At 45.6% G+C, this 27,574-nt stretch overlaps 1 protein-coding gene across 1 annotated transcript in view; it reads right to left on the reverse strand.

The window, feature by feature from the left end:
- Positions 1–27,574, reverse strand: part of PAK3 (p21 (RAC1) activated kinase 3) — a 125,292-nt gene that overhangs the window by 69,225 nt on the left and 28,493 nt on the right. The gene's annotated exons all lie outside the window — the stretch shown is intronic.

Consider the following 27,574-nt stretch of genomic DNA (forward strand, 5'->3'; position numbering starts at 1 on the left):
CGGATGACGTCTGCGTGTGACAGCCTGTGGGCTTCTCCTGTCCGCATCCAAACGTGGGAGAAGCCCAGCAGGGACGAGGCTGGAGCAACCAGCTCCGGCCACTCCTGCGAAAAAGAGGGCACTTCCTTGCGAACATCCCCAAATGCACCAGAAGAAAAATCTTATTCACGGTCTGTGTTTTTCCATCTCCTCCATTCTGTTCAAATTACGCTTCCCTAGGCAAAGCGTGATCCTTCTCCTGCTCTTTCTGAACCCACAAGTTCAGCTCCTTCATGAAAGGTGTCAAAACTAGAAAAAGACCCAGCTTTGGTGAGGATCTCACATTTACAATATTTCCAGGGGGGAAAGAATGTGCAGATAAACATGACCAATTTTACAATATCTGCAGCGGAGCCCGGGGGGCCATGGAGATGTGCCGGGGCTGGGAGCACCAGCCGTGCTCTGAGCTTGGGGCTGTGCCCAGTCCCAGGGCTGGCAGGAAGCTCTACTAGCTCCAAGTGCCACCAATTGAAAGGGCTATGCTATTACATACCCAAGTGAGCATACCTTTGACCGTTTTTTTTTTTGTTTTGTTGGGGTTTTTTTCCTGATGGAGATGCATAGGATATGTTTAACAACACACCATGGAGCAGCCAAGGATAAGCAATGAAGACTTACCTTCTGCTGGCTATTGCCAAAGGTAAGGCAGGCCACATGTATCCAAGAGGACATAACAAAGCCTCCCAGCCCTCCCACATGCCACCACAGGGCATGTGATCTTCTCTGACCACGAGTGATCATGCTGCTGCCTTACAGCTCGTTCAAAGGACAGGTTCTCCAGAAGCAGAGCTCACTGAGTCACCCAGTCCACACTGACGTGACAAGCAGCCCCTACTGAATCACTATCGTCCCTTCCTGCTGTAAGCCGACGTGTCACCAAGGTTTTCTTCCCCAGTATGAGTCAAATCTGTCACTTAGCTGGCTGGCTCTGCAGTGATCACAGGCAAGCCAGAGAGCAAGTTGTCAGTGTTCTTGCCACCCCCACAGAGAATTACTCCTGTGGATAGATGACTTTCAGGATCCTCTAAGGTCAGTGGGAATTGTGCATATCTGCTGTCCCTCAACGGTGGAAGAAGAGGCCTTCCACATTCTGCTGCATGTAGTGTCCACCCTGGTGACAGCACTGCGTGCATCCAAGAGGGTCAGGACAAGCAGTGGGGTGACTCTTGCAGAGGGCACACTCTTGTTGAGCCAAAGCTGGTTGGTTAGCAGAGGGTGCAGGCTTGGCCTTCGGCTCTTCCCCCTTCAAAGTCCATGCAAAGCTTTTGGAAGAATGTCCCTTGACTGCAGCAAGGAAGGGAATGCAGCTGAAGGAGCTATCAGGGTCCTCACAGGCTCACTCAGCCCTGCAAACCACACTGGCTCCTGCAAACTGCTGTTTAAAGCAGCCCAGAGCTGGAAAGGACTGAGCAGGTGGCAGACTAGCAGTACTGAGCCACCATCAGGGTAGAAATCATTCCTGATGGCTTTGGAAACAGACTGGTGGGTCATTGACCAGCCCCACACCCTGGAGCACCACACACCCTGGGAAGTGTGTGTCCCACTCACAGGCTTCCAAAGAAGGGAGGCAGCTCAAGGTAAAGCTGCGGATGAAGCATGAAATCAGGCAGTTACAGATGTTAGGACTAAAATCTGTGGGTGAATCACTTCCATTCCTTTTAAAAAGTCCAACTAAAATCTAGTTTTAGCATGAACTTAAGCAAAACTGCTCTTATGAGCACCATAAAAAAACTGCAGGCTCTCTGAGGCACCAAGCCCAGTTCGGCTCCCATCTGACTTTGCCAAAGGCTGGGCAAGAGCAGATGAAGGGAGAGTTTCAGTTTCCTTTCCCCTGTGAAAGAACAGAAACTTGACTCCGTGACTGCACACAGTGAAAAAGCAGATTGGATCCCTTACTCTCGGCCCTGTCCAAAGCTACAACTCTCCTGGGAGCCAAAGAAACTTTGCAAGCATTGACTGTGCACAGTGAAGTTTTGCCTGAAAATCACAGAGCATTGTTAAATGTCTGTGCCTTTCAGGTTGGCCTTTGGAGACCACAGAGTCCTTGAACCTGTGCATTTCAGCCTTCCTGAGTTGTCCAGCTATCTTTAAGGTGCTGGATGGAAGCCAACTGTCCCATACCTGACAGGAAACTGATTTTTGCATGCCTGTCCCATGTCTTCCTGGCAAAGGAGACAAAGAGAAGAAGCAAAAGGGGAACATTGCCCAAACCACAGAGCTCCTTTGCTCCCCATCCCAGCTGTAACAAGGCTGACCCTCTTGGGGGTGGAGGGCTCTGCTGCACATTGTGGGCAGCTGGATGTGCTAACAATGGGCACATTGCTCATTGCATGGAGAGGGAAAGAACAAGTGACTGTGTGGTCAAGGCACCTACACAGTCCCGGGGTGCCGGGCTCAGCAGTGCAAGCTGGACTTGCTCCACGGGTCCACCTGGGATGGGATGGGCTGGGCTGAGCCAGACCTGCAGAGTGTGGCTGGGCCTGGCCTGGCCCAGACATGGACATAGTGATGGCTTTGTCCCCACAGGGCATAGGAAAGCAGGCCAGTCCTTGCTAGATGTCAATTCCTCGTGACTGTCACGTGGGTGTCCCAGCAAGCTGGAAACGCTTCGAGAGTTTGCACACCCACGAGGTCCAGCCTCCAAGACCCTCAGGGCCTGCCCAAACCCTGTTTTTTCAGGAGCCATCTGGTCTCTGAGCAAGGATCTCATCCTGCAAAAATAACTTCAGAAGCTGCCCTAATTTGAGCCCCAATGCCCAATGCTTTAGGTGTCTGAGAAGCAGGAGGAAAGACCTGGCTGGACCAGATGCATCAACAACCCAAACAGCTCCTTTCTTGTGTACTAAAATAGGCAGGACAGCTGTATCACAACCATCTATGCTGGAGCGGCTCTGTGATGGGCTGTGCACAAGCTTCCCAGCCCCTCCTTGGGGCATTCCCAGCCAGGAGTGGCCCAGAGGCAACTCCTCCCTGAAGATGCAACCCCACGGAAATTCAGGGCCAGGTAGCCAACACCTAGCAAAGCAAGAGAAAGAAATTTTAGCTCTGAGCAATAAATAGCCTTCTCATAGCCTCCAAAACACGCCCGAGGACTGCAAAAGCCTAGCGTCAGGTAACCTCACCTCTTAAATTTAATCAGATAGAACCTCCCAAACTGACTGCAGAGCTGCAGACTTGCACTGCCTAACCAGCATCTTTCCCTGTGCCACAAGGGTGTGCAAGGCTGAATGTCTCAGCAGAGACCAAGCACCACCATTTTCAGAAATCAAATGTACACTTAGGTGGGATGGCCAGTGAGTTAGAAGTCTTTCTTGAGCAAAAAGAGGAATCCTTTCAAAAAGCTGCCTGATCCTTCTTTCATGGGGAATGTGCTCAAGCAGGGCAGGAATTCAGGAAAGCTCTGCAGATACATATCTGCAGGATGCCTTGGTCAGTGCTATGTAAGATGTAACCTTAATGGAATATGTGGCTCCAGAGATGGCTCAGATATGCCCTAGTGAAGGCACAAGGGCACGGAGCAAACCCCTCTGCTTCAGCAGGGCAGGAAGGTGAACACAGTCTCCATCCACACCAGAACTGGTTCTGCCATATTTATCACACCTTGCTGGCCAACGTGACACAATCTGAGCAATACAACCTGACTGCTGATGGGGTGTCAGTAGGTTTTCATGGGAAGAGGGTATCCCATTAAGGATTCAAAAAATCTCCCACCCTCAGTGGTAGCTGCCAGAGAGCTTGTCCTACAGATAAAATTAACTCTGGCCATCAATCCATCCCCATCAACAAAACCCCAATAAGAATCAACCTATTCTGTCCCTAAGAGCTGTGGGTAATTCAGTCCCTGCAGTTTTCCCCTGTGCCAGGCTCCTGAGGCACCAGCACTCGCCCCCACAGTCCCACTCCTCCCCAAGGCTGCATTACATGGGGGGCTTTGGGGGCCCCTCTGACAGCCCTGCTGAGCCCAGGCAGCTCCAGGGGGGTCTGAAATGGCACCACAGCAGTGCTTGATTAACTGTGCCAGGGGCTTATGTGGGGAGCACTGGGGGAGGGGACACGGAGGGATGCTGAAAGCTAACAATTAAATTTGGGGGCCTGCTTGGCCCATGATGTCATGGCTTCCCAGCACCCCGGCGATTGGCTGCGGGTGAGCATCTGCTGGGGTTGGTTATTTGCCTGAGGTTCAGACCTTTCCCAGCGGCTCTGAATCAGGCTGGTTGTCCTGACAACCTGGATAGTGGCAGCTTCTGATAACCACGTAATGAGGTTGTCACAAAAAGGAGCCCCTCCATCAGAGAGGTTTAGGGATCATTAATGTTTCCGAGGGAGCGTGAGAGAAGAAGAGGTAAGGGGACCATCTGGCGATGCTGGAGCACGTCAACAGCCTCCCTTGGAAAGGAGCTTCATTAGACAGGAACCACCTACCGACACGTAGCGATGGGAACAGGCAGGCTGCCTGCCAGCAGCCAGGGGTCCCAACTGCTCAGCTGTGGGCTCTGGGATACGCTGAGATGCACACAAAGATGCAGCAAGGACACACCGGTGCTGCCTGGGAATGATTCAAGTTGCTGAGCAGCGGAGGTGCCCAGGGCTTGCGTGGGCATGGGGCAGTAACACAGCCTGGGACAAGTGGCACAGCGAGGCTGGCACACAGAGACCTTCCCACCTCTCATGTGCTGCTGCTCTCACGTGCTGCCTCTTGGATAGTAAGGCACTCTGTGCCTTAGTTTACTCCATTTGCAGGGAACTTCTGTGAATGCTTAGAACACTTTCCACTCCTGTCCTGCAAATCTTGCTCAGGGCAGGGCACAGACATGCAGCAATGCAGCTCATTCAAAGAGAATTCATATGTGACTCTGCTGTTCTGAGGACCCTCTCAGCTCAGGTGCAGGACAGAGATGTCCTCTGAAGACTGAACCTGTGGGATCATGCAAGGCATCAAACACCATATCTTCTCCTGGGATCTACACATGCACTGTCTTCTTACCCCAGGACACTCTTTGTCTTTCACCTGGTCCTTGTGAAACAAGGGTTTCACTCACCCTGTACTTGAGAGACCCACGAGGTTCCTCCCTGTGGCTACAGTAACAAGTGGATCAAGGTGCTGCAGTCTGAAACCTTCATGGATGGCAATAACACCACAGCTTGGAGAAGCTCGGTTGCCAAACTTCTGATCCCCAGGATCAAGTTCCGGGAGAAGAATGTCCACCTTCATGTTAAATAACATACTTTCCTGTAAAAGAGTGAGGTCTGAGTCTTTCCTAAGAGGAGTCAGAAATCACCTCCATAGACAAGTCCTTATGAATCTTACAGCAATAACTGACCAAATGTGTCTTTTATCTCATTTTCATTTGTTTTAAAAATATCTACTGTGAACACTTACTAAAGTCAGTATGAGACTTAATTAATACACTTAACACTTTATTTATTAATAAAGGTTTTATATTAAAATCTGCTGTACTTTTAGTACATATTTTTACCTCGAACCATGATTTCCCTACTCAAAATTAGTGCTTCAACCATGGATTTACCTGAGATGTAATAGGACTATTAACACATATTAATATGTAAATGTAAATACCAATCAACTACAAAAGACTGCATTTAATAAATACATTTCTTGATATACTACTGCTATACCTCATTAAAATGGTGTTGAATCTTCACAACTGTTGTAAACAATCATGTGAGATTTAATCCACCTCCAGGAACCAGTACAACTGAATGTAGTGCTCTCCTACTCTGGGGAGGTGTGTGATATAAAATTCAAAGCTAACACAAAGATACAGTTAATTACATATAACAAATAATCTCAGATTAATAGTGGGCATCAGGTTCACAAATCCTGCCTCTCTCAGAAAGGACAGGAATGTCTGCAAGGAGATCCCTGTCCTGGAAGAAGGTTTTGCAAGAAGGAAACAATATGAGCCCACACTGTTCATACCTGTGCTCTGCAATCCTACCTGAGCTGTCTTTAGTGATTCTTCCCCACGAGAAACTCTACAGCCCAGCAGCATTGCTCCTCCAGTTTTGGCAGAGGAGAAACTGAGGCAAAGACCAGCTCAGGCTGGGCAGCAGCTCAGTGACAGCTGCACAGTAACCTCCAGTAGCTTTGCCTCCCACAAATCCCCAGTGTCACTCCCAGGCCCCTATTTTTTTGTAAATTGCAATTTAAATCACCTTCCAACAGGAGTAGCAGGACTAACAGCTTGAATGTATCAAGCCCTACCTTAACACAGCTTGTAAACAGAGCACATCACAGCTTCCTACAGAAACACCAACGGGATCCAGAATTTTTCAGGAGAATCCCTGTAAAGTCCAGTCCTGTCTGGTTTGCATTTAAGTATCAACCATGCTCCTTCATGGGGAACATCTCATTTGACTGAACACAAGCAAAGATGACCCACCTGCCTGCTGAATTTATCTGCTCAAGATAGTGAATTCAATCTGCTCTCAGGATGTAGAAAGCCAAGATTCACCCTATCTATCCAAACAGCACAGAACAGTTTCCAGCCCTTCCTGGCACCAGGGAGTAAGATTCTGAAAGTCAGCACAGTAATCCAGACCCAGAGGAGTGTGGCCAAGCCATCACAGCCCAGCACAACCACCAGATTTACTGATACATGACCATGCCCAACCCCCTGCACTACAGAGTCTCAGCAGAGGTGAGAGATACCTCCCCTTGTAAGAATAGCTATGCATGACTGTGGTGCAGCTCGCTTTAAAGGCACAATCTGACAGTAAAACCACCACAGCAAGATGGGCAAGTGCAACAAATTTATCTTCTCCAAAAAGAGTTGTCATGCAACAGTGGTTCTTCATTGGAACAGCCACACACCACTGTGCCTCTGTTTTCAGCTTGCAAAATGCTTACAAGTGGATGAGACATATAAAAACCATTCTCCAGGCTGTTTATCTTTGATTTAATAAGAAAAGCATTTGCCAACACACTAGATTTTTATACAAGTCATTCTCCAATTTCTCCCCAACTACTTGTGAGCAGGAGTGATACCAATTCTTGTGTCTGCCAGGAGACATCAAAATAGAGAGGTTCATGAGGTGCAATGTCACCATTTTACAGGCTGCATTCAGGCTTAGCCACACTGTAGCAGTGTCTGGATCTGGGGTTTTAATTTACATTCACCTCGATGTAATCATTAAGACTAATTACTGAAGCACTGGGGTGGAGTAAGCATGAAGCAGCCCTGCCTGCATAGCCCTCAGCTCTTGACACCTGAGCTCAGCTCTGTCAACCAGCGACCTGCTGAGCTCCCACCTTGATGTACAGACTTGAAAGGGGTAAACCACTGGTGGTACCCGATATTCTAGGGTTTTAGAAATGCTGAATATGGAGGCTAGTATTTAATCTGTGACTGTCCAGAGCATCTTAACATCCCAGACCAAAACCACATGAAGGAAACATCCAAAGGGAAGGTATGAAAATGAACTGATTCAAGCCAATAAGGCTGTTAGGAAATGAAATGGAATTAACAGCTTTTATACTGGGACCACTAGCGAATCTTTTTAATGCCTGTTTCTCGGCCAGACATGTTTGCAATAAAAAAATCTTCCTCTCTGGCTCTTTTCCACCGAATGCAGTTGTGCTTCAGGAGCAGAAAGGGCTTAGGCAGGGATTCAGACCTCTTTTTTGCACTCCATCACCAGAAGATTTCACACGGGGATGATTCAGGACTGAAGATACTGGAGTGCTGTTTGCTGTGGAAGGGAAGCAGTGTCAAGCAGCTGCCAGGGCAACTTTGCCATACCTCATCTCCTGCTGCCTTCAGGGTATTCTGGTGAAAGCAGCAAAGTCCGATGCCACTGAAGTCCACGATTTCTCTATGAGCCCTGAGACAGGCTCCAGGGGAGCAGGAAGGGAGCCAACCTGTGAACGGTGCAGCAATGCACTACAAAACAGGGTGGAGATACAGACTTAAATCCAGAAACAGGCAAGCTGAAGAGGAAAGACTCTACCTTACTTTCTGTTCATTGCCCCATGATAACCTGGTCAAGACAGACTGCAAGCCCAGGTTGACTTGCCTCTGGTTGGCCTGTAGCACAGACAAACCCAACTAGGTCTGCACCCTTCAGAGACCTTCAGCTATGGCATCACAGGGTTAATCCTTCAAAGCAGATGAGACAGCTGAGGCTGCTTTCATCTTTAGTGGTTCCTTCCCCTTCCACAAATAAAAGTGGATCCTTAGGTCCATGTGCCTCATCCTGCTCATTCAGCTCTCCCATGAAAATCCACTTTTCCCACAACAAATGTTGTGAATCTAAGAATTAGCCTCATACCAGATCAGTATGAACTCTGATTTCACAGTTCCACTGGTGTCATGGGTGAATATGAACAAAAGTGCTATAGATGGCTCTGCATGATGGCTTGTGAGGGCTGCAGAATGTGGGTTCTCAGTATGCTACAATGCAAAGGTACCATAGGCATCAGGATAACATCAGCCCACAGGGACTGGAGAAGAAAAAGGTCTTTATGTGGTTCCCTGTCCACAAATGAAGGCTTCATTGCCTGGAGAATATCCCATGACAGTTAAGAGTTTACTACCAGGCCAGCTTAGGGCAGTGTCCTCCCAGCACTAGAAGATGAGAGACAAGGGTTGTCTGTGCACTTCGACACCAGCCTGCAAGACTGAAGCTTTACAATTAGAAAAAGCATGAATGTGTGTCTTGACTTAGAGAATACCCTTCCCAAGCTTACTGGGGTTGTGACCTGGAAACTTAAAATGCAAGAAACCCTCTAGCTGCTGATCATGCAAAGTGGTTGATACTGCATTAAAGATTCAATGCTCTCTGCTGTAGAACACAGGCACCAACTGCCCTGCCTGAAGTGCCCCTCTTTTCTTCAGGGTGCCCAATACCAGCTACACCAGCAGGACTGAGACTGTCCTTGTGATACAAACCATTTGTAACAGCTGACTCCTCTCAACCTGATTGAGACACTTCAAACAAGATTTCAGGAAGCTGAGGAAAGGACTATTAACTTTGTGAGACTGACCACATCATGATAATAAATGGAGAATGTGCCAAAAAACAAACTTACATGTACAGACCACCTCAGTGCACTTACTTCTTTAGAGGAGATTATTCCCTCATTCTCTTCACTGTGAACCTTCCAGCACCTTCCTTCCCTTTCTCCCCTGCACACACTTGCAGCTCACTATATGTCAGATCACAACCAGTAAAACGTGCAAAATTTGTTTGTGCCAAGCAGCATTTCTACTGTTTGTCTCTAAACCCTTGGTTTTGTTTGACCACAAAGAGAACTCTGTAAGAAATAGTGAAGGCTAAGCATGTATGCAGGTGCAAACACCAAGGAGAAGTTAATGCCATCGATTTATCTTCCATGTCATTGGGACAGCTACAGTTTGCTTTGACATAGCATAGATGGAACCAAAGATTAGTCTGAAGACAGAAAGCCACTATCCCAGAAATAATCCTTTTATCATAATTTCAGAGCCCAGAAAGCAGTGCAGCATGAGTTTTCCTACAAAACAGTGGTTTTTTTCTTCTTATGATTCTTGAATTATGCATTTCAGTGTACAAAACAACCCAGGCTTGACAAGTCTTACCTGAACAGTAGAAGAGTTTTGAACCCCAAGATTAAGGAAAGATAATTTCATGAGACCCCAGCCACATGACAGTCCATAGGAGGGGGGTAAGACCTGTTGGACACCTTTTCAAAACACTTTCAGTAACCAGCTTCTTTAAAAAGCTCAAGAAAGCACCAATTTCATCACGCATCCACAGGGTGAGAGAACACAACTCATGGAAAATCTATGGAAGTTTTGTTTTCCATCCAATACTGATCAAAATCAAATGTAGTAAGACTATTTTAAGAATTGTAAGTGTGACATTTTGGCCAGCTTGAGTCAACTGTATAAAGCATGACAGTACTTTTCAGCCCTCACCTCTGACTGTGAAAGTCAGGTGTTCAGAGAATACAGTCAGGCTTATTAATCTGGTGCTCAAAGATGTCACCTAATCAAGAGCTGGGATCAGGAAGAAATCCCCAGCTGACATTAAAATGTTAAATGCAATGGATTGAGTCCAATTATTATTTCTATTGGAATTGCTAATATATAAGATGGGGCTGGAGGGTCTGATTTCCAAGATAAACATGTGCCATCAATGCCACTGGAGACAGAGATTGATTGAAACTTTGGACCTGTTCTGCTCTGCAGTGTCAGGTCAGACACTTCTTCCACCCTGGGCCTGCTGATATATGGGAATCCAGTAAGCTCCCATGGGGTCAGAGAATCCCTGTCCCAGCAACAGTGTCTGGGTGCTCTCATGCATCACAAAGGCTGAAAACCTGCATGGCTGCCCAACTAGTCTGCTGACCTCCATGTTGCATGAGTTATTTCCTACTTTTGGTACCCATAAAATTCAGAGCACAGGGATTTATGATCCCTGGTAAACCCAGCATACAAACAGAGAAACCATGAGCATGTTAATTTGTCTTGTAAGAGATCTCACACTAGGCCTTCATCTCTTCAGCCAAGGTACCAAGACAGCCTTCCTTGTCATGGCAGTGCCTTTGCAGTCAGCTGGTAAGCCTCCCTGCCAGCCTGAGCTCTTCAATGTAAAGATATGTCATAAACCTTCCTCCCAAAGAAACCCTTCACTGAATGAGAGGAAAGTGACTGGGGTGCATTGACAACTTTCAACTATCTGAAATGACTTTGTGAAGTTTTACAGGGACTCAACCCAGCCAAGAACAATCACCCTTAAAAGAGAAATTAAAATTAAATATCTTTATTTTTTCAAGAAGGAAAAAGCAGCATGTTCCACTGGAGCACCCACTCCATCTCTGTGTCACCCTGACACCTCCACTGACAGTCACACTTAGCTTCTGCCAGTGCCCCACAGAGCCCACCAGGATGGGGCATCACACTCAATATTCACCTCCCAATATTGCATGGAGCAGGTAATGATTCCATACAGACAAAATTTACCATGAAAGATCCCATCCCATATGGAAGCCACTGTCAGAGAGGAACAGAGCCAGAGGCCAGTACTGGATTTGCTGGTATCCCACCTTCTCTCCTGATGCCATGTATCCACACTGGACTCCAGCCAACAGGATGCAGCCAAATATAATAGGTGATTCTATGATATTACTCCAGCCTATACCAGTGTAAATAAGACTGGGCTCTTGCCCTCCCTTTGCTGTGTTATCAGTGTGGCTTTACTGAGCAGCTGCCAGTCTGAATGCCAATCCACTCTGCCTCTGGCTTTCTGTGGGACCCAGACTCTCACGCTTCAGTGCATCTTTGCAATTGAAAGAAGATATTTGCTCATACATATTTTTAATCCTGTTGCTACCCTGGCTCCTTCTCGTTAGTGGCCTTGCACAGCCGTTGGTTCCACACCAGGGGAACAGCCCAATTATCTTGCACAGCCCAGGGGAGAGCCACTGCTCCAGGAGGAGAGGGGTGCTTGCCCCAGCGGGAACAACTGCTGTACCACGGTGAGGGGAGGAAATCCCAGAAGTTCAGAAAGTCTCAGCAAGGCAGGGGAGGAAATGCCAGATAAATTCCTCATCACCAGAGGAAGAGAAACACCATCTTTCTGGCACATACTGTCTTTGTTACATCTCAGAGGGCTGCGCACAGCCCTGCAGATGCAGGTAAGGAGTGATTTCTGGAGAGAGCAGCCCCTTGGGGCCTGATGGAACTGATGCAGGGCAGGGCAGCTCCAGGGCACACTCACTCTTTACAGGACAAAGAGACACATGGCCCCAGTCTCAAAGCTGGCCAGTAGAGACTTCTGTTGCTGAGCAGGATGGGTTCACTCATCACCAACATTTAGGCTCCCATTGACTTGGACTGCAGCTCCCAAGGGACCACCTTAGCCAGGAACAGTCACCCTGACCACACTGTCTCCTTGGAGCTGACACTTGCAGGTCAAGCTGCAGTCAGGGCTACCACAAACAGCCTCATCCCACTCTCCCTGTGCACAGGGCAGAACATCAAGCCTGTCCTGCAGTATGAGACACAGAAGAAAGGTAAGACAAGCACTATGCATTTCAGTGAAACCAAAATCTCTCTGTTCACTCTTCCACATAGACATCACCACAGAGACACACCCCTGCTCTTTCAAGGTTGTCATCACACGAGACATGGGCTCTACCTCCCATAAGAGATCTGATCTGTCAGCTCAGGCTGAGGCACATGAAGCCCAGCTCCTCCTCCTCCAAGGAGGTAAGTGACTATAACCTTAGCTACATTTACTCGTGTCTGCAGGGAGGGAAGAGGAGGCTGATTCGCCCTTTGGAGGGCCAGTCCCTTTACTACCTGCCTCCCCCTAGCCCTGCACCAGCAAAATGGATTTTCACACTCAGTCCTGCACAGTCTTGGGCAATCCAAAATGATTTTATGTGGCAGCCATGCTCTTTTTGAAACACTGTGTGGTCCAGAAGAGATTGACTGCACAGCAAGGTGAATCACAGCTGTGAACACAATGTCTGGACAATTGCTATGGCAAAAAGACTGGCATTGCTTCATACCACTGCTGCCAATTATCTCCTGGTTGCACAATGAATCCCTTATCACCTTCTCTCACCAGTGCTGGGCAGGAGGAGCTTTACAGCCTTTGCTTTTGCCTCACTAATCTTTGCTGGGCTGACAAGTCCCATGGACCAGGAACAGACTGCTCTTCTGGCTCAGAAATAGAGCCTGTACTTTGCCTTCACTGACTGCTGAAAATGTGCCCTCAGATGTCCTCTGATGCCATTTTTGTCTTCTAATAAAAGCTGAACATCACTGCTCACCCCACCAGAAATGAATGCCAGCAGCATGAAGCCCCAGTTCTGGCCACTTGTTGCACCAGACAGCAGTTGGACAGTCTGTCCCAGGAGAGGGGCACTGGGCAGGCAGGTGCCACCCCATCTGATGCCAGCATGCCTGGCGTTGTGTAGGCCATCCCGTTCTCAAAAACCCCCAAATTTTTCTGGTGACACCAATCATCACTGAATTAGCAGGACTGCATCACTACATCCCTCCAGGGTCCTTGTACCCACCAGGCCTGGGAAGATGAGCTGTTCTGAATGGAAACAGGGTCTCACTAACCCAAGACTCTCTGCTTACTGCAGCCCTGGCCACCTGCCCTACAGAGTCCGAATTCAGCAGGTGAATTCTGCCCAATTCTGCACTTTTTGCTACACATGCCAGAAGTGATTGGGGCCCTTCAGAACCCGGAGACAGTGTTGTGTATTCATGAGTGCCATCTGCTGGCACCTTCTCCCTTCATTAACCTTTCCAAAGGCACTTTGTGGGGTGCAGAGCTCTCCAGATCCAGAGCACACGGGTGCCATTGGCTCCTGTCCCCTTCCTAGCAGGGGAAACATTCTGTGCCTTCTCTAATATCCCAAGCTCTCTGGTCTCATCAGCTGCTGGAGATAAATCAGGTAGACCCATTCTATAATCTGCTACACAAATTGTTTAAGTAAAATGAACATATTTTCCTGGTAGGGTAAGGATAAGAGTTAAGGAAATACTTGAGATCTCAAGAGATTCTTAGTGATGCTTCCACTATCTGGATAACAAGACATCAACACAAAAAATATCCATCAAACATATACATATACTGGCTTCTTCCTCAAAAGACTGCCCGGCCCATTACCTGGGATTACAGCACAATTAAGTCAGTACTTTAGGAGGGAAAATATTAGTATTTCCTACCCAGGTTTTCCTCAAGCAGTAATGAAAAATGAAGGAGATATATAATATGACTGATATAGACTGCATGCAGTAAACAAATAATGAAAATAAACCACTGGAATATGCAGTGTGGGAACTCCTGTACCATATGTGCTATTATTTATTAATTATATTCCCATAGCAATATACGTCTGCAGCCTCCAGTAGTCTAAAGCCCCTTGCTTTGTAAGTGTTAATTAGGGCTCACAATCAATGCTGAGAAATGAAGGAAGTGTGTTCATCTCCCTCCTACGTTTGTAAAGCCCCAGAAGCAAAACCCAAAGGTACTTGCACAAAGTCACAAGTGAATCAATAGCACTGCCAGAAACTGAGCTCAAAACTCCTGGCTTCCAGGTTCTTCCCACAGAGAGAGAAAGATTGGTAACAAATCCCCAAAGAGGTGGGAATGAGCAAGAAAATCACAGTGTGCAGTCTGCCTGTGTTCACAGGTGAGTTAATTAGATTGTGGCCTAATTAAAATACAGCCTTTGCATTCTGCCTTTCTTCCTTGATGATGCTGGCAGCAGGTATGGGTTGTCTGTAAGTTTAAGCTGCAAGCTAGGAAACACCTTCTAGCCTTGGAGAGAGTGGAGCAGCTCTGTGATAGGGCTGCAAACCCAGCAACTGCAATGTGGCACCAACTGTGCTCCTGGAAAGCACCACTGGATGTAGATGCCTGCAAGGCAGAGGGAGAGGAATGAAAATACAAATGGCTCCTCCTCCTAGTGCTCCCTTCCACAGTAAGCTTGCTTCTAGAAGCACCAAACACTTGCCATTTCAAGTGATGTTCCCAGGTGTTTGGCACCTCTAGAAAGCAACCTCTGCACCTTAGCAATTATAAAGAACACAAGTCCAATATGCTTTTAATGGCCGGAGTTAAAGACTACATCTGCCAAAAACTGCAAAAACAAGTGGCAATCCCATATCTGTGCATCACAGGGAACCTGAAGAAATGAGGGCATTACTTGTGTTATGGAACTCCTCCCTTTCTGCCAGGAACATGGTAAGAATGGAATGAACACAATTTACAAAAGGCCACAGAAATGAAACATTAATCAAAGATTTGACCTCCACACACAACACCTCACAAATGGGAGAACTCTACCACAATTTAAAAAGTGCATTTTGTCTGAAGATCGTTTTCAGAGGGCAGTGGTCTGGTCAATGAAAAAGCTGGATTTAACTTGCTTAATCTCCAGTGAGTTTTAAAGATCTGATCAGGAACTCAGTGGAAAAACCCAGCTGTTGCCACCATTGTGCAGAGGCAGATGTGTCACAAGCACAACCTGTCACTGCTGGGGAAAGAAGGTGTTCAGGTACCAAGGCAAGAGGGCAGCCCAGGTTCTTATGGAAACCTGCAGTTCATGTGAGTATGAACAGTTACAAAATAAAATACCAAAGTCTCCCACAACAGAATCAGTTCATGAGTGACCAGAGGTGAAATGCTAAAACTGATACAAATGCGCGGAAGGGCTAAGACACAGAGCCAGAGAGCTCAGGAGATGCCCAAGGCAGATTCTTCACCCAGGCTGCATGTCCAACATCATTCCCTGCCAAGACACACCCTCCAGATGCAGACAGTGCTGGAAAGCACAAGTATTTGGCAGATGAAAAGGCAAAAAACATCGGTAAGCTCCAAAGGTAAAAGACATTACTCTTGCCCTTAATAACTCAGAGATGTATTTTTCCCTATCTTGTTTGCAAACATTTCAAACCAGCATTGCATTTCCTACTGAACCATGATGCCCACAGAAGGGAACTCAAGTGAGACGATACAGTGTATTGAAAATGCAGTTTCCAAAAGCATTTGAGATAATGGAAGAGAAAATAAGGGATCAGAAGCAGCAATGAATGAACACAGAGACAGGATTTCACTGTACATCAGAACTCTGAGCTTCAAAATCACGTGGAAATCCCAGCTTTCCTAGTTGTAACGGGAAATAACTCAGGAGATAGACTGAAGGCTCTGAAGCAATTCATTTTTCAACAAGACAATGCAGTCTGCAGCCAGAGCATCACATTGCAGTCATGCTGCCTGTTACTCAGTGTGAAAAAAGATCAAAGAGCAAGCAGGAACCAATCCAGTGAGGCACGATGAGAAGCTGCAGCTGCATCTCTGCTCTTTCTCTCTCACAGCTCACCTCCCTGAAAGCAAGGAGTGTCTGCAGCTACACAGAGAAGAAGAAGCTGGCAGTGCCAAGCAGCTCCTTTCCCTGCCTGCTGGAGTGCTCTGCATACCCTTGCTCAGAGCTGCCCACAATCCAGTCCAGCAGCACGGCTGGCTCACTCCAGCACAGCAGGGTCAAAAGAGCCAGAACTCCAGAAAGGTCTGGTTGCAAAAAAAAAACAAAAACAAAAAAACAAGAAAAAAAAGCTAAGCATGTCTTTATGAACTTTCATCAGCTTCCAGTCTCTCTTCTCTTCTGTTTTGCTGTCACCTATCATTAAAATTAAATAACATTTGTCCTTGTTGCCATGTTAACCAAGAGACACTGTAGACTCAGAAAGTCAAACTCAGTCCACTCTGCTGGATACTTGCTCCTGGTACACTTGATGGAAAAGCACAGAGGGAGAGAACAGAGGACTGATTCCTGGAAATGTAAATGCCTGATGTCTACCGAACTCAAAAGAAATATTGCAAAAGGGTTGGAGACACGTTAGATTTATAATTAGGATGATTCTATGCAGGCATATAAGTAACTACTGTTAAACAGTGTGAAAAAACCTGATTCAGAGGTCCACAATGGATCTGGGACAGAGAACAGCAGCAGCACAATGTAATGCCCAGCCCTTGCACACTGTCCTTACAACAGGCAGTCAATACTCCTGCAAAGCTGCCTGCTTGTGTTTCATGTCCATTATCTTCCATGCCCATTTCAGTCCTGATCTCAAAAAAGTTCATCTCTTCTTCCTTAACAAAACCTTCTCAGTTCTGCACAGCCATAAGTTGATCATGTAGATCCTTGCCTTGAGAAGTCAGGATAAGGACACTCCAAAACCCAAAAGAAAATAAAACACTGCTGGATGCTCTTCAGGTCATCAAAAACACAGGGCAACACTGTCGCATGGACACAAAGCTTTCTGCTAGTGGGACAGCATTTTAGGAGGATTTCTGGTTTTCTTCTCTCCTCCTGATGCTTCCTTACAAATCAGGCTCTCTCCCTGCCTGGTTCTCCTGTGCTAGAAGTCTCATTGCAGCTGCAGGGAAAGACAAGCCATTTTGCTTGCATGGCTGGCTCTGCATTTCAAGCTGATTTGTATGAGACACTGCCACCCAGCACAATTTGCATACGTACCAAAATGTGAGACCTGCACAAAATGAAGCAGGAAAACCATTTGTCTCTCCCCTTGGAAAAGGTTAATGGCATGGATTCTTTGCAAATGTTTACTATTAAGTGTTTCCTAAGCCTCTGAGCTATAGAATTTGTACATAAAAGGGGGTTCACCCTCTTCCCCCAGTCCCACAATCCTATTTGCTTCAGATTAACATGAGTGACCTCTACTTCACTTGAGCTTATTCATCGCCCGCAGAGCAAGGCCTGGTTGTACTGAATTATTTCCCTGCCATCATGAAATGCTATTCAGCTGCATAGGAGGGGACAAGGCTGCAGATGCAGGTGTTAGCTCTCTAGAACATTAACTGTTCGACACCCAGACAAGACTGTTACTTAAACCTTACTCAGATCAGAAGGGTTGAAGAAAACCATGACGTAAGTATGAGATACCTGGATTTAACACACTAGGCCCAAACATGTGTTAAAGAGAACAGAGGTGAACTACAGCCTGGTAATTACATGTGATCACACATGGCAGGGGACAAAGCAGCCCTGCCATGAGACACTTCATCTCAGCTCCTGCTGCTCCCTCCCTCTCTGTCCTCAACTGTGTCAGTCATCCAACACGCCCCACACTCGCTGCCTTAAGAGTGCATCACAGGCTCTGGGGTGAGTGCTCTTTGAAATGGCTTAATTTAAATTGACATATGAAGTGTCACCTCCAAATTAAGGCAGGCTGAAGAAAACCCTTCAGGACCTTTCTGTCCCTTCTCTCTCTCTCTCTTCCATCTCCTCTCACATTACTTTAAAGAGAGCTTGCACATCATTTACCTCTCTGGCCACCAATAGAAAACAACTCCTACCTGAAAGGTGTCTTCAGGTGCAGACTCTAAGGCAGGGAGGATATACCCTCATTTCCACAATCCTCCAAGAATAACAGCCCAGACTGAAGTCCCTCCACAAGTCCGATCTGTGTCAGACACAAACCCAAATTATTCTGGCATATAAACACAGATTTGTGCTGAAAGAATGGCTACTGGGCAATTAAAATCTGTTTTGCGCCTCTGTTCTCCAGACAAGCTGCCTGATTGACTGGACCTTTTTACTTGGGATAACAAATATTACGTGCAATCTTCAGCTGGCAGAAAGCCACATGGTGCCATCAATTCCTGTTACCCTGACTGAAATTTTGACCTATGGCTTCCAACTACTTTGAAGCTGTTACTTCCTACCTGCACCTCTCATACCTTCAAATGGCACAATAACTCCACTCACTAATTTTTGCAGACCAGGGACAGAATTTCTCAGACCTTACCGCATCAGGCTCACAGATGTCACTCCGTGCAGCACCTGGGCTGCCTGGCAAACTCTATTCTGATATGGACTTTATTGCATTGGGTTTGGAAGCTTTTTCTGTGATTTGCAAATAATCAGAGAGTTCAGACACAACCCACAGCTACTGTATTTAAATGTCCCATTTGTTACTACAAAACAGGATCCTGCCTAGAGAAGCAGAGACTAAAACTTAAAGGAGAGCAGACAAGTGTAAAGGACTGATGGCAATAACGGTCCTGCTCTCACAGAGCAAGGGAACCAAACTATTTAAATACTTTCAGCACCTGGACTGTCCCAGCAAATATTCCATCCTTTAACTCTCCAAAGAATTACATACCATTCCTTTCTCAGCACAGACAAGAATTTGCTTTTGCATTCAGTGAATGGTGGTTGGGGTTTCGGTTTAAAAAACAAAAACATGTATTTACTGAAAATCACATGTGACTCTTGTGATGAGCAAAACAATTTTAAACAGTCCAGAAGCTGGGGGAACCAGCCAGGACACAGAGGGTGTTGTGTGGGTCCCTCTTCAGCACACACATACTAATCTTCAGTATGTGTGTGTTGTAAAAAAAGCCAGAGGCTGACTAAGACTGGTAGGATAATCAGAATAAGGCACATTCCTCTCAGGGAGACCAGAGTAGCCAGCTTTTTTTAGCTTAACCAAACAGAGGCTGAGAAGGGTCATCACTGCAACCCAGAAATAACTCAAAGGCAAACACCAAGGAAAAAAAATAGCTAGTCAAGATCAGTGACTAGAAATAACCAAAGAAGAATAAAAAGGCCACGAGCAAATTTGAACTGGAAATTATAATGTTTCTATGACCAGAAGGATGAAGCAGAAGCTACTTTTCAACAGAAATAATGGGGGAAAGAAATGTTTAACCATCTTTGGGCATTTATAAAGCAGACTCTGGGACATGATACCTGCAGCACTAGAACTGAGTCTGGCACCCTTGAGCTTCCTCAATCCAGTATGTGCTCAGCTCAAACCCAAAGAAGAAAAAAAATAAAATAGAGGAAAATGTCAACATTCACAACTATTGTCAAAAATCTCTCATTAAAACTAGGCCACAAATGCAGCAAGCTGTGCAAGGAGGAATGCCTTGAGGTGAAAAATGGCATCTTGGTGATTTAGGCTCCCTAATAATTCGTGATTCACCATCACAGACACTTGCCCCACACTTGTTCTCCAGCATGAATTGCCAGTTGGGATTTTCCCATAGCATGTCTACGGGGAGGCATGAGGAAACTGTAAATGCTATTGGAAAAACTACCCAAAAGCACGCTCCTGCAGTGAAACAAACTGTTAGACAGGAAAAGGTGAAGGATTATATGCTGGATTGTGTGATGGTTTATGCAGGCATTCTCATTAAGGAAATGGTAAACTCTGCCTGTAGATCTCTTCTCCTCTGAACGCCTGGCAGTACCACTGAATGACTATTTATCATGACCAAAACACCAGTGAACTCATCCTTGTCTCCTTGTCAGCATGGAGCTTGTGATGATCTCCTTACTTGCCTCATGAGGTAAAAATATAAAAGAAAAATGAAAGGAGAGAAGAAAATCAAGAAAATGGATAAAACACATGTGGGGAGAGACACAGCTGGAAGGAACCCACTGTTCAAAGCACACTGGTCAGCAATGGAACAGATCCTCTGAAAGATCTGTAGCTCGTTCCTATTACTACCCCAAGAAGGAATGAATCAATATATTAGTTTCCAGGCACTGGCTGTGAGGGATCACAGCACCATTCTGCATGGACAAGCAGGGAGGATGTCTGCCACTGTCCTACACCACTTACAACCCGTTCCTGGCAGCTCACCAGTAAAGGAGGTGAAAGAACAGAGAGCTGAAGCAATGAGAGCACAGAGATGAAACCTCAGTTCCTGTCTGCCTGATGCCAGGTAAGCACAACAGATCTGCTTCCCAGCAGAGAGGGGCTTCAAGGAGTATCAAAGAAAAACTAGCATGGTGGTCACCTCACATCTGGTGAGTTTTTCAGAGGCACACTGAGGTGAGCAGAGAATCAGCAAATGGGTTTCTAGGGACTGACAGAGCAAAAATAGTGGTAAGCATCTTGATCTGGTCAGAGGTGAGACTGCTTAGGAGATGCTGCCTGATGAAGAGCCCTAAAGACCAAACTCTCACTTGAAGGAGGCAGTTTTCACAGGGCAGAAGCCAAAAGCCTGTTCAAAGATATGATCAATATCTATTTTAGTTTAATCACAGGAGCAAACTCAATTAACATGGCTGGTACAGTAGAAAGTTGTGCAAAATAACTTACTGGATATCTCTTTCTTCTTTCCCACAGAAAAAAAAAAAAGTCGTTTGTCAGCCCCAATGGAATGCCTTTGATCTCAACACTGATCTAAGCAACAAAACAAGAAGAAATCAAAGAAAAAAAAAAGAGAAAAGCTCTCTGGAAGAAAGCATCCATCTTCTCTCCACACAATGCTTTGCCTCTGCCTCCCCAGACACAAGCAGGTGACTCCTGAGAGCTGGCAAGGCACAATGCAGAGAACAGCCCCACACACCCCAATGTGCCTTGGGCACTTTTAAAAGGCTCTACCAGATCCTCCATTCTGCTCTGGTTTTGCTAGATATGTTAATAAGCGATCAAGGTTTATTGAGCTGTAGTTACATTTTACAGTCACACATACTGCTCCTCTTAACAGCATTCTCCCTCTTTAAATTCCCAAAAGTAGGGAAGCACAGTCCATGCAGTTTAAGTATCTTCTGTATTTTGAATTTTGAAGCCAACATCATTGCTAGATTAACTGAACTGGCTGGGACTATCTACAAAAACACAGTTATCAGCCCTCCACAAGCTTGCAGAAGGTCAGGGCTGCCAGGCAGAGAAACCTAAAATTCAAGAAAGGCTGTCTGTGTATTAGATCTTAATTTAGGCATGCTTTGGGAATTTCAGCACTTCCTGAAGGTTAGGCATGCGAGTCCTCTCCCTGAAGTTGCAGGAGCTATTTGTGAGCTCAGAAGTTAAACACGCATGAAGCATCTCCTGACTTGGGGCCAGAACCATAACGTCTGTGGAGCAGAGTCTGATACTGCCTGGTGCAGCCCTTTCTTTACATGATGATCTTATCTGCTCAGGGATCTCATAACCACTCTATAATAATTATTCAGTTTAAATTACATCAGTTGAGATCAGATTAGCCTTAGGTTTGGCTTTTCCAGGAAAAACCTGAAAGCATCCACAGACACTCATTCTCTCTTCTGATGTCAGCAAAAATGTTGCTATTGATTTTTAGGAGAACTGGGGCTTCATTGCAACATTTAGTGCTCTGAGTGTCACTAAGCAAAAATAGGACTGCCCCAGATTTCCCTACAGTTGTTAAACAAGAGAGCTATCAGTTATAAAGACAAAAGCAGAACTGTAAACAGTGCTACTTACAGTGATAATGATAATTGGAGGGGAGAAAGGAGAATTAATATATTTCTGTGGAACTGGATGTTCCTAGTAAATGCTAGAGATTGCAACAGTGTTCAGTGACAGGCACAGGTTATTGGTCACAGAAGTCTTTCTCACAATCAGTTTATAACCTCTACAGCCTCTCATTTACAAAATTTCTGCCTGGGTTTGCACTGGCCCTCTGCAATCTGGAAGCTGCTCAGGTGGTCACAGTGCAGCAGAGAGCCTGAACATTAACCCTGAGACCTGGGAAAGGTCTTTGGTCTGTCAAAACCTGCTGCTTCAGAGAGCCCAGCAAACCTCCTCCATGGCAGGGCTGCCATGCCTGGCTGGTGAGGGAGCAAGCACCAAGTCCGAGAAACAGGCAAATAGTTTGTGATCCTTTTAGCAAGAACACTCCACTTGAGGGGAACGGAAAGTTCATCTGTATTCACTGTCAGTGAGGGGCTGTACAGCCACCCCTCCTGCTGTGCAGCACACACCCAGCATCAGAGCACAGGCAAGGGAACAACTGCATCGTTAACCCACAGAAACTCAGTCAACCTGTCCAGGTTTGGGTCTCAGGAGAACATTCAATTCTGAGAGTTTCCTCAAACCCCCTGAAGCTCTATTTTCTATCGATTAATCTTGACATACAGCAATGATAATAACTTGATAAATCTCAGTGTGCGGGAGGTCATTTTTAAAGCATCATTATGTGCATTAGAAAGCTTTAACACTCATGACACTATAATTATAATCAAGCCTCATCTGGCATTACTTAGCATTGGGGAAGAGTGTGGTGGGGGGTAGCTTGCTTGAATTCCCAATCTAATTAAAATTCTCTTTTGTTCCAGCAGCCAAAGCCACCTTCCGTTTTAAAAGCATAGCAATGCTTACCTGCAATTATGAAATAAGTCATTTCATTTAAAAGCAACTGCTACATCCAAGAAACTCCTGCACTTTGGATGTCCTGGTGGAAAAACAAGAATTATACATCTTTAACAAAGAGCTGGCCAATTATGACTCCCTATAGCCCAGTACTGCTATAAAATAAAAATTTACAAAGATGGAAAGCTCATAGCTTTGCAGGGCAAAACCACAGCTGTATTTCATACCTCACAAAACCTACTCTGTGCAGCACAGGCTTGAAAGTAAATTTTTGGGGTGAGGCTAGGGGAGGATGCTTGGATCTCTGCACAGTTGCCAGTTTCAGTTACAAAGCTATTACCCTTGGTGTGAGAATTACAAGGCGAAACACCACATCTTGAATAATTCAGGAAGTCAGCTTGAAGGACGGTAGCAATTCCTTCTCACTTTAAATCCTGTCTCCCTCTTCCCCACACTGATCTCCCAGGACTCCACTAAACATAAAGCAGCAGGCAATAAAGGAACCAGCAATTACCACAGACAGATGTACAAAGCCCCACCTTCCCCCATGTGCCCATCAGAAAGGACTCTCCCATGTCTCTTCTTTCTGCTGACTTGGGAGTAAGAAAGGGAAAGCAAAAGATTATTGATCTGATCTCCAAATTCAAAAGTGTAGAGCATCCCCAGGCTCCAAAAGAGGAAATCCCTAGTAAGGTCGTGTCAACAGTGTCCCTCTGCCTGGCAATACTTCCCACAGCTGACACAACTTTCAAGGTGCCCAACATCAAAGCTACAGGTTGAAGTCACAAAGTCTGACTGGGTTTATAAATCCCAGTTTAACATATGCCCACTGCAATTTATGAACATGGGACATTAATGGCTGGGCTCAGCCTCACTAAATCAGTCCCTCCTGCTACAAGTAAGTTGGATAAATCAGAGCATTTCATTTAGGGTAATTTATACTGCAGATAAATCAACATTCATCTGTGAGTGATTTGTTAACACATTGCAAGATCTTCTAATCACTTCCTCGTTTTCTATCAATCAAAACTTTTGGGAATTACATCACTAAATCCCAGACTCAGAGGGGTAGGACCATGAATCAAGTCTTGGAGGCAGAACCAAGCAGGCTTACAGTGTGGAGTGATGATTTGGTTAGGCTGGGCAAATGGGCTCAGTGCCCTGCTCTGGGACTCCCTGCACCAACTGAAACCCAAACTTTGCATGAGATCTGCTCTCCTGTCTTGTTCCACAATTCCTCAGTCCCATGCTTCCATGCATAAAAGTAAGATGAGAGCATGTCCTCCTGAGGGTTGGATCACGAAAAATACCTTCAGAAGAGCACAGGGTGTTAAACACTAGTTGCACCTACACTGCAAGGCAGTCAGGGATCCTGGCCACTAGAGAATCACAAGAAGGAGCTGAGGTCTCCTTCAAGGTGACATTTGATTCAATTTTATTCTACTCTATTCCAAAGAGCTCCTGGAAAGAGAATCAGAAAACCATTCAGTCTTTGATGTATTAGTACAATTTTGGAGGACTGCACAGCAGAGAGACTGACAGGTACACACCACAACCCCTCCAGCAGCTTTACTGGACCATTTCCATAGCTCCAGAATGAGGACCTCGAGGGCAGGGAGACTCCAAGGACAACTTTCCTCCTGCACCTCAGGATGAACGGCTTCAGGTCCTGGCTCCACCCTGGTCAGCCTGTTCCCCATGTCATTCTCCATGCCTGTTTGCTCAACTGTGAATGGGAAATTAGAAAAGTGGCCTCCTTTAAGAAGCACTTTGAGATAAAATGATGACAAATGCTCTAGAGGAGTAATTTGCTCTTCAGGCATGACTTCTGATTTCAGTGGTTGTTCAGTCTTCCAGCATCTACAGATGGTTTAAGCCTCAAATCTAAAGCACTTAAGCTGTCTCTGTATTACATTTCACAGACCTAATAAATTCTCAATTTCCTTCTCCCATAAACCAAGAAGTTAGATTTCTTGTGCAAAGCTGATAACTTCTCCATCACAAAAGCATTCCAAGTTAGTCAGAATCCAAAATACAAGAGCCAGGTGTACCTCACTAGGTTTCCACCTACAAAAAAATAAATCCTTTCTCAACAGTTAGGCCTTGGTAGCTACTGCTTTTCACAGGAAGAATTCCTGTCCTGTTTGACCAACATTCTGTTTCAGCTTTCCTGTGCGAGTGTGGCGCTGAGAAAGCAATACTGGAGTAATCTGCAGCTCAGCAGACATGGAGTTGATTAGCACTGTCCATGAATCACTGTCTGACCTGTGCATACATTTATTTCAGCAGCATTTGAATTGATCTAAAGGAGATACTTTCTGAAATGCTGTTACACTGATGCAAATAGTTATTATAAAATTCCTGTACACAGAAACACACCCAGTGCTGTTCAGGAAGCCACTTGCAAAGCCCTGTCTGTACTAGATGGACAAGCAGCACCAGAAAATTAGGACTGCCTCTGAAAGGCATTTGGTTGGGTTTGTTTTCTCTTCATCTTAAGCACACAGTGGAGAAGTTTGTGCTAGCAGGAGATGCCAGAGGGAATGCTCCAGAGAGGGGAATGCCCCAGCCACCACAGAACAGGCAACAACAGGCTTTTCCCAGGCCTGGACACAGCTGCATCCTGCAGCCAAGCAGGATGCAGCCCTCTGTGCCAGAGAGACCCAGAGCTCATGGCACACTCCAAGCAGTGACAGGGGCACAACCATCCCCTCTGCTGCCCTCACAAAAGCTTCTCTGTTCCCTTCCTCACCCCGCCAGACTGGGAGAATTACAACTGCCATTCAACAGTGCTCTGACTGTTGCACAATTTATATAAACACACACACAAATACACATTTATATATACGTATATGTGCACATGTACAGATGCGTTCATATATCTATGTGTATGTATACACACACATACAGAGATAGATAGACAGACAGATAGATGACAGGTAGATGATGAACACAATAGTATGAACTGAAAGAGCTCATGGTCAAGTGCTTTAGTCAGAGACTTCTCCAAACCCAGAGTGTCTGGTTGTTCCTTTCCTTATTCCCAAAGCCTCGGCCTCTGTAGTCTGGAACAACTACAATTCCAGAACTATTTTAACAATTTGGCAATCTAGCTGGATTTTGCCACTTTCAGAATGATTTTACAATCTAGAGATGCATGCTGAGGACCAAGCAGAACTACAGTGCCATTTTAAATACAGTTGATTAGGTAACTTGTGCTTCTTACTGGACTGCATAACTATCAGCACCTCAGTGCTGCTGATCTCTGGTGAGACCCATGCCTTGCATTAACTGCACAAGCTGCAAGCCCAGAACCAGTGTGCTTTGGCTTCTGGCTACAGGGCAGATTCAAAACCTTACCAAGTGCTAGCACAAAGTTATAGCACCTTATTTGTGTAGTCTCTCTCCCACACTGGGGACTTGAGATCTACCCTTCAAATATTTACACACACACTTCACACACCAGACTAGACACTGTGGAAGCAGAGCTGCAGATATGCATAATACACCTTTTTTTTCCCTATGATATTGTTATGAAGTAGGAGGTGAGATTATTCACATATTAGGCCTTCAGTCTCCAGGGAACTGTCTGTGATTTCTATATTTATACTTTCAGTGTTGTCACAGAAAACACTGCAAGAGATTTTGATCTTGAAAACTGATGCAAATTTAAAAAAAAACCTGGCATTTCCACCTCATCCCCAAAGCTCAGGAAAACACAAGCTCTCAGATTTTTGCTCTCCTCTTTCTTAAAACAAAAGGACAGAGTAAAGCAGCATGAGGCCATCTCACAAATGGCAATCATAAATTGATCAGGCTATCAGACAACTGTCATCAAGAAGCAGAAAATAGATTAATGAGCATTCACTATTGACTGGTCAAGTAACCTGGCAACACTTCACTTCAAATGCTGACAACAGCAGGACTCTCTAATCACTTCCAAGCAGGACAGGACCTTTCCTATGCCACTGAGCAGCACAGCTCTGGCCTTTTGCTCTTCACCGTGTGGGGGAGATTAAACAGGACTTAGATACTATATTGGCTGCTAAGCAGAAATATCCCAAAATCTGAATTCCCAGTCCCATAAGCACGAAGAAAAATGTGCAAATCTAGATTAAGGGGTGCATAAGTAATTATTTTCAACAACCTATCATAGGTTTCTGCATAATACTAATAAAATTTTGAAGATGAGCAATGAAGAAATGGGAAGAAGATGTAAGGATTCACATGGTGGATATTTATGTCCCTGCATTATCAGTGCCACTGTGGCCAATGGAACTGCACATGTTGGCTCAATCTTATTATATATAAGGAAAAGGTCTGTAGGCTGGGCAGACTCTGAGAATGTTTCTGCTTTCCAGTCCAGTGCCCAGGTCCCTTATATAAGTCTGGGCTCTGAACTACCCTAATTTTACATATAGCCCAGTGTCTGTAGCATACACACAGATCACCCTTTTAATATCTGCCTGGTTCAGATAGGATGCAAACATATTCCAAGTCATCAACCCATGTGTTTATGGCTCACTCCTGGTCAAAACAGCCCAGCTCCAAGGACCTTCCAGCCACAGAGCAAAAGATTGTTTTATTGAGTTTCTGAAGAAGTTCAAGAACATTTTACAGAGGGCAATGAAAGGAGTGGAAAGCCTCTTATGTCAGCAGTTGGCTCAAGACTCACAGAGTTGATGGATTGAATGCTGCCAAGATTGGGATTGTGTTGCTCTTGTTCAGCAGATGAACTGCAACCTTGGATACAATGGGTACTGGTGGTTGTGTTAAGAATATTCTGCAACAATAAATGAAAAGTGGGTGGCTTTTTGGTTTGCTTGAGGGACTGCTTCAATCAGGTAAAAATAAAGACTCCTATGCACAGTGACACCACACAATCACCTGAGTCCACCACATGTATTACATAT

This window comes from Lichenostomus cassidix, chromosome 4A (genome assembly GCF_008360975.1).
Source record: "Lichenostomus cassidix isolate B80296 chromosome 4A, HeHo_3.0, whole genome shotgun sequence".
NCBI lineage: Eukaryota > Metazoa > Chordata > Aves > Passeriformes > Meliphagidae > Lichenostomus > Lichenostomus cassidix.